This window comes from Ixodes scapularis, unplaced genomic scaffold (assembly GCF_016920785.2).
Source record: "Ixodes scapularis isolate PalLabHiFi unplaced genomic scaffold, ASM1692078v2 PGA_scaffold1__304_contigs__length_218370807, whole genome shotgun sequence".
NCBI classification, from domain to species: domain Eukaryota; kingdom Metazoa; phylum Arthropoda; class Arachnida; order Ixodida; family Ixodidae; genus Ixodes; species Ixodes scapularis.
The window spans coordinates 57,377,331-57,385,723 of record NW_024609846.1 but is presented as its reverse complement, the minus strand read 5'-3'; the positions used below and the strand labels follow the sequence as shown (position 1 = coordinate 57,385,723).

Here is an 8,393-nt window from a genome sequence, read left to right as displayed (position 1 = left end):
CTAAAACGTACACAGCTTAACATTTATATTAGTGTTTTCTCATGGATAAAAGACTTTCTCTCAAGCAGACTTGCAGTTCACTTGCCTTAAGTACTCCAACTATTTTTCTTTGTAAAACTCTGTCTTGGACAATAGGTCTCTCATTGTAACTTTTTTTTCCTGATAAAGATTTAAAGTTTAGTTTTTATACGAAAAAATACCCATTTACGCAGTGGCGTTTAAGTCTGCATATGCGAGACCTATCTTTTTACGTCACTTCCGCTCGTTAGATCTGACTAGAGAGTCACCCGCTCGCTTCGCGCTCGTGAATACCACAGAACGTAATTGCTCGTAATTCGCGGATTTCTCGTTTAGCTCGCGACTACCAAGTCGTCTTACTAACCTTAAAACGGCGCTAGATAGTCGCGCCTGGTAAATACGGGTGAAGGACTCCCGCAGTCTTCACGCTGGGTGTACCTTTTCACAGTTCTGAATATCTGACAAAAAAGAACAGACCAAGTGAGTGATGGAAATTAGGAAACGTTCTCCTAACACTGCTTACTTAAAAAAAAAAGGCGGGAATAAAAAAACTAATTTTTTTGTTGTTCTTCTGACACCAGAAACGTGAATGATAATAAGTAAAATTTTGTTGTCGACTGTAATGCCGAAATGTATAATTCCGCTATTTTTATTTTAACGAGTCACCTTTTTAGCAGGTGACGGCAAACCGGTGAATTACTTCCTCAACTAAATGCGGGGTGTCCCGTAAAATTTACATATATTTTCCCCGTAAAATAGAATAACGCGTCGACGATTGCTCATTCACTGCTCATATGTAGAGCTAGCGCTCGGAAACAGATGCCCAAGTTTCAGAACAAACCGTTATCGGATCAAGCGCTATAGAGTATTTTCTAAAAGTTTTAACGGGAAAATGGTGGCCGAGGAAATTTTCGAGTACATAGAAGCTGAATAGCAACAGTTGCCGATTTCGGGCAAAAACTGGCTCCGTGTACCCATTTATATATTTGCAGAATATAGCTCAACTTTTGAATAAGATCACGGTTAGTTCTCAAACTTCGGACTTCTGCTTCGCACCGCTAGTGTGCTACACTTCGGCGCATAAAGAGTGTTCGGAGATGCGCAGTTTCTTTTTGCGATGACGACATCTGTATTTTTTTAAGGGAGAACGCGCTGTGTATGGAACAGAAAGTGTCCAGTGAAAACAAATGCAGAAACAATGCCGATTAAAAAAAAAATATAGAAAGAACCCAAAGTTTGGAACTTAGTCAGGCTGTCTGTAAGGTGTATATTGTACTTCAATTCTCCAAAAACGTGTCGCATTGCAATTCACAAGGAAATATACTCCGGCAGTGTCGGGAAAGAAAAGAAATCCCCGATAAACATAAGAAAAAGTTTGTATAGCGCTGGGTCAATCTCTCCTAGATGACAAGGCCCGCGTTTGACGTCATCGCTAGTGGGAACCCCGACCGACCCGCCCCAAGCGGCAAACACGCTGAATCTCGCGAGAGCAAGGACGCCGCGACGCGACTGCCGCATCGCGGCGTCTGTTTTGTAGGATGATGCAAAACACCCTGACGGCGACGATGGCTTCAAACCAATGCAACTTTACAAACAAAGGCCGGACAGAATAAAAAAATAAAAAAAATGTGACCCAGACGATCCGCCTCCGAACATGGACTACAAAGATATGATTTTCCGCATGACTAGCTTATAAGGTCCCTGGACCTATATCACAAGCGGAATGGAGCTAATTTTACGATGAGGCCACCTGTCAACCATGAAAGGTAAAAAATAAAAGGCTCAGTGCTTCGTTTCCCTTTTTTTCTTTTTCTTTTCTTTTACGAAGTTTCTTGCATGTGTGTAAGCACCTGTTGCTCTAGCATTTTTAAATCATTGGCACGGAAGCACATGGAAAGGTTATACACGCTATGGCAGGCACCATGGACAATTAGGTTTTTCATAAAACTTTTATATTTATACTTTCGAGAATGGCACGCTCACGTTTTCGCTAGAGCGAGTTACTGAGCTATCGACATTGAGTAACTGCGGAAAATCCTGCTCTCTCTCCTACAGGGCGGTTCCACGAAACGTCTTTTACATACCGGTAAGCTGCAGGCCGCCATCTTGGTGACAGCATACGTAACCTTGGATACTTGTTTACACACAAACACTTAGTTTTTGGCGTCGTTTTTTGGCGTTGCTGAGACGCTAAAGCATGGCCGAGTGGCTCCAGCGACGACAGAACTCAGCGACTGCAATCGCGAATGTATTTTCCGATTGTACTTTTTGAGTCACGACAAGAAAGGACTTAGAAGGTCTGGTAAACACTGCCTCCGTTCTTTCGAGCCGGAATCGGTGCGTCTCGCGAAACCGCCCTATATTTTCGGTTCACGAAAGATGTTTCGTGAAGCGAAATTTGGACTTAGGTAACTATGGCATGTGCCTCTAGGTTACTTTGTTCTGGCGGTTTATAAGCGGCAACCGCGCGTCTTAAACGGCCAGGTTGAAGGAGGACTGACACCACAAAAGAAAGGGAACGCATTAACATTTCACATATTTCCACAGCCGTTTCACCACGCGTAGCTACAAAACCTGTGGGCCTGGCCGCTTTCTGGAGACCACTACAATTTTCGATTTATCCTCAATGAAACAGGCTTCAAGGAAACTGATGAACCAGCATAAGCCTATGGGGTCTCAACAGTCAGTGATGAAAGTTAATATATTAAATATGTGACGCAATTATGACATTTCTGCTAATAAGAAAATTCTATGCTCTCGATGATTTACCAGACAAAAGACGCAGGGGGCCGCAGTCCAGACTAGCCGGAACATTTCTAAAATGAGAGCCTCGAACGAACCAATTTGATTTAAGTTTAAAGAACTACACATTTTGTGATATTTCGATATGAACTATTGGAGATTTTGCACTTCTTGTTGAAATTTGAAAACTATCATATCAGTGAGAAAACTAGTTATATGTAAAAACCGCATATGATGCTGCTTTTAGCTTATTTTCTACTCTGTAACTATGTACGTATGATATTGTTTAACTGCGTCCTTAGGAAAAACTAACAAATTAAAACATCAAATGAATCCAGCACGTGACTCTGGCACATGTGCGCAGCAATATAACATTAATTTTACTCACCAAAAAAAAAAAAAAAAAAAAAAAGGAGCCGACTTTATAGGAAAACAAACCGCCCGCGTTTCAATTTATAGTTGCACATTGGCTAAGGTACCCATTTCACCAGTTCACATCCCTGCTTAAAAAGGTCCACGTTTTGTGATATTTCAGTTGCCTTATTTCTATTGGCCGATAGTTTCCTAAACTTCCACTGTCATTTCGCTACAAACTTGCAGGTAAGCGCTTTGATTTTATTAAGTACTCAACACCTTTATGTTGGTTCCTTTGAAGACAGCTTGATAGCCGCTCAGTAAATTCGCTCTTCTGTTGTGGGGTACACGACCGTGTTACATTAAAAACACAGCTCAACAAAAGGTCGGAAAGGGATACCTCTATTTCCACTTTCTTTTTTTTGCGTTTGTTGAGGTTTCATCTAATGTGTAACTAACTGGACGGAGATGGAAGGAAATATTTGTCTTGCCAAACACTTTGGACGTCTCGAATGTAATCGCGACCACTCTCAAACCGGTGTAAAGCAAATTTAGGTGCCAAAATGTTTAAGCATGTTTATAGTCAAAAGCAATTATTGGCTCATTAAAATTGTATTCCTAATTTTTGTCCTATATTTCTACCGAGTTGCGATTTTAGAAATGAAAACCTAAGTAGCTCGCCCAGCGCGGCATATATTTATTTTCAGTATATCTGTAGGGCTCTTAATTATTTTTTTCGTAACATGGTGTTTAAGCACAAAATGTTGGCATGGTAAGAAACACCCCAAGAATAGTTGTTGACGTGTAAAGATAAAATGCAACATGTTAAAAACGCCACTACAAATTAGAAAAAGCTGAGATGAGAAATCAACAAGACAAATTTCAGTGTTAAAATAAAATGTTTTTTTTCATCTAAATAAATCCGCTTTTTGATCAAAAACCAGGATTGTTTATTGTCAACTCATGGTACCCTGAATTTAAGACACACCACTGATAAAATTGTATTATACACTAAATTTAGCTGCATCCTGTACGTAATCCCCCGCAAGATTTAAAGATGGTAAGCCGGGGTTATCAGTGACTCAATAATGCGCAGAACAGACCGCCAGTCGCCACAGATGTGTAATCTGCATGAAGGAAGCTGCACGAAGTTCTAGAGGGTCGACAAGACGTCCATGATGTAGAGGTCAGGGAGGAGCCTGTGTGAGGACTGACAGTCCAGTTGAACACGTGATGAAATAACTGAGCACTCAGGCTGTAACCTTGTTTTGAGAAGTTCATCCAAAACCCGGTGCCATGTCGTGACAGTTTCTTAAATATGCACGGTGATTATGTGGATATGTAGCTACAGTATCTACCTAAACGTTGAGCGTATTAAATCATTTGTATTCACTATTTCTTATGTTTTTTTTCACTCAGTGCATTGGAGGTTAAAAATTACGGCCCTCGTATTTGCTCAAAAAAGTGCCTCAACCAAACCATCATTAATTTATTGCTTTCTTAATGTTGACAACCAACAAAAGCGGCAAACAAAGAGCAAAGAAAAACAAACGATTTGCCTTTGTAGCTTTTGGTTATCGTTTGAATTGCAGCCTAGAAGAACCAGTGCTCGAGTGACGATGATATCAATGGTGAAGTTTCCGCCGATGAAAGACGCACAAAAAAGCAAGCGGTCTGGTGTCGATACCTGCTGGCACGTCCCCGTAATATGTGCGCTGGCATTTGTCGCCATCTCTGTCGGATCAGAAAATTCTGGCTTTTTCTACGTCGGGTTCATGGAAGTGTTCAACACTAACGGGGCAGCGGTGGCGTGGCCCAGCACGATGATATCAATCATGCTCAATTTTGCAGGTATGTTCTCAAGTTAAGGAGCATTCTTCTCTTTATTTACAGTGTTCAATGCAGTCTAAGAAAGTCGCGTTAATCCAGCGAGCTTCATTTTTGACAAACTGAAAAGAATATTTTAATACACAGGGCGTTTTTTTTTTCTTTTTAGATACCAAGATTTAAAAAAAAAATATTGTCTTTGTAAATTTTGGAGCTAAGTTAGGGGCCATCGGGGCTAGGAAAAAAGAGGTGAAATGGGTTAGCTAACTCCGTCAAATGATCTAACTCAACTTATAAAGTTTGATGATTTGGGGCATACTCCCAAGTAGCGTTGAATGTTGACACAACGTTTCACGAGTGTAGTTTGCTAATATTGTGGATATCTGGCTAATGGCCCGAAATTCCCACATCACAGCAGTATTACTTCTACTCGTCGCAACAGCATCGCAGCAGATGTTTGTGTAATGCCACAACATTGCAATTCCTGCTGAAAAAAGAGGTGTAAACTGGCAATAAATGGAGCAATAATGTCAAATTTTACTAGAAATCCACAATCGGGAAGTAGAAAGTGTAAACAAAATGAAAGTGGGCTTTGATGCCGAATTGAATCTGCGTAACTGAGCAGAAATGCTTATGTTGAGCAACAAACAATAAACATCAACGAGAAGAACAAAAAGAAACACTAGCCCACTGAGAATAAAACTTACTTCCAATACACCTTGTTTAAGGTTACTCTGAAGAGCTCTTTCGCTCGATAGTTGATGGTCGAACGCATGTATGTAAACTAACATAGCCCGGAAAATAACCAGCCTAAGCTTAGAACAGATACAGTACACCCCCAATTGACCTGAAAGATATTTTCAAACATCGGTAAATTTAGTTCCACCCCATTTCAAACTGCTCCTCTGCATGCACAGTGAACAAGCAATTAGTTACGAAGTTTTGCTAACCTGTGTTCTTTCTCCAGCAATATAAATCACATTCCTAGATTATTTCGCATCAGACTATGTTTATATTTTATACCAAACCTCTGGGAAGTTCATTCAATTCGCACATTTTTGGAAGAAATATGTCATGAGTTTTGAAGTCCGAGAAATATTCAAATCTACCTAAACTAGGCTTCATCTGCATTATAAACCTGTTTTATCGAAAACGCCGAAACGAGGCGCTCTCGGCAATTTACGTTGACACAAACTTCAGGTATACTTATTTTCACAAACATACAGGAGTGCATATTGAAGACAATATTTGACGAAAACACACATGAAGAAAGGATGCACTGAGCACATTAAACTCAAAGGGACAACAAAACTCTCGAAAATACAAAAAGGCACTCAAAACGACAACAAAGCGTTAAAATCCGCATTAGGTACGAAGACCCCAGTACCGGGGTCTTCCATTTGTCATCGCTACATCGGATTCACGGGTGCCATAAACATCTAGCGGCTGAAAATGTTTCATAAAATTGTTAATGGACTATGACATCCGGCGCACCTTCATTTCACAGATGTCACTCGCATCAGACGGTCTCATGCTTTAAGGATTCTTCCATTTCAATTTTATATAAATTGTTCTAAAAATTCTTTGTTTCTTCGCTCTAAAGAGTTAAGGAACAGTATTGATGAATCTACACACGCGCTCCTTTATGATGAGTATTTTAGAAATAAGGAAACTTGCCTTGATGTGTGATTGTGAAATCTATATTTCTAGCGTTTTGTTTTTGTTCTTTAACGTTCACTTATTTAAACCGCTCTTTGTTCCTCCAGCGAAGGCCTTAATTGAGGACGCAGTATGAACGAATAAATAGGCAGATACTCGTTTTCAGCTCAGAACTGTTCTAAAAAAAAGTTCAAGCTCCTCGCAAGCCCTTACTAATTCACACTTTTATGTATAGAAATATGGTATTTGTAGGTGCGTGCACTCTACATTAGATATATGTTATCTTATCGAGACGTACACGCTTCGAACGCCAAAAACATCGCTTCTTTTTTGGACAACCAAATTTCGTAAGAACTACTTCGCGCAGCATATGAGCAACGCCCATCGCTTCCTTTTTTCATGAGGTAAAAACGAGTTTAGCATAAATGTGCCAGCCTTCCTCCGCGCATTTGAAAACGTCCCAACCGGACCCAATCCACGTCCCGGAAGTACCATATGACCTAGAAGAATATCTCCCCAAGTGCGGCCAATTTGTCCTCAAGAACTAAAAGAGGAAACGTGCAAAGGGTACGGATCAAAGCGACGGTGGGCACCGAGCGCGCATGATTGTGCTGAGGACGGCATCGGGCATTCCGAAGCGCCTGGTGAACCAGAGCTGTCAAAAAAGTACGCAGTTGGGTCTGGGGCCCACGAGGGCCTGGGCGCTCACGCATATACCGGACAAGAACGCGGTGTTATAAGATGCTCGCTACTCGTACCCAGAAGCGCCGAGATGTGCAGCACTCCCCTGGGACATCGGCGGCTGTTTCCAGCACCAAACAGTACGTGCAAAACGGCGAAGTCGCCAGGTGCAAATGGAAGAGGTGATACCGGATAGGGTGAATGCCGGACTCAGTCTTCTGCTCAATATCCTCCAGGGGGCTAGAGACCTATGACTGGACAGGATGTTGCCAGAGCTGCTCGGTTGGAAACGAAAGTGAAACGCCATCGATGACACGAAGCTCCCCGATCCGTGCGGCAAACTCGGAGGTCAAATCGGGGAGCTGCAGTTAGTTTTGGAGGTGCCTTGCATGCGCCCCAATGGCCGCGTGGTGTCGGCTGGGAGTTTCTCTCTTCATGTACGGGTTGAACGGCTGGTGACTGTCAAGATGCCGCGTGAACGGTTCCAGCCAATAAAGCAAGAGGGTGCCCGCTCGCTACAGTGGTGAATCTTATAAGCCCGGAGCGTCGTCCGAACGGTCATGGTCCGAGCCACTAAGTTACATCTGGGTTATACCATCCACCGTACGCGCGGAGCCTGTGAAGCACAGCGTAGAACACCAGCTCTATCTCGTTCTCCCAGAAAAAAAATGAGAAACCATGTAGTGGATCGCTTGGGCTTGTACTCGAGCGGGCAGTTGAACGTGTTACAGGAGCCATACTTTAGCATAAAGTTCGGATATAATGAGGAAAGCCCGTTCAAGAATAGATAACAAGAAAGTGTAGGTGGCGTCGATCATCAGGCGGAGTTGCCCGGCCAGCGAGGTTCTAGTTGTCGGCGCTGAGTCTGTACGGTTGAAAACTCACTCCAAGTAGGACAAACTACCGACGAGTTGTACGCCGGGCGGCAGATTCCGGTCGCACCATCTCAGAGGCATTATCGCTGTCTTGTCCACGTTAAGGTCCACGCCCGATAGCGCGACATAGCCGTGAAAGAGGCGAAAAACCTTGAAAATAGAGTCACTTTCTCCAAGAATAAGGTGACGTCGTCAGCGTAGGCAGAGACGCTGAAAACGCTGCTACCGGGTAGTAGA

General features: G+C 42.5%; 1 pseudogene; it reads right to left on the bottom strand.

The window, feature by feature from the left end:
* Nucleotides 1-7,100: 7,100 nt before the first annotated feature.
* LOC120837532 lies at nucleotides 7,101-8,019 on the bottom strand (annotated as a pseudogene).
* Nucleotides 8,020-8,393: the final 374 nt, after the last annotated feature.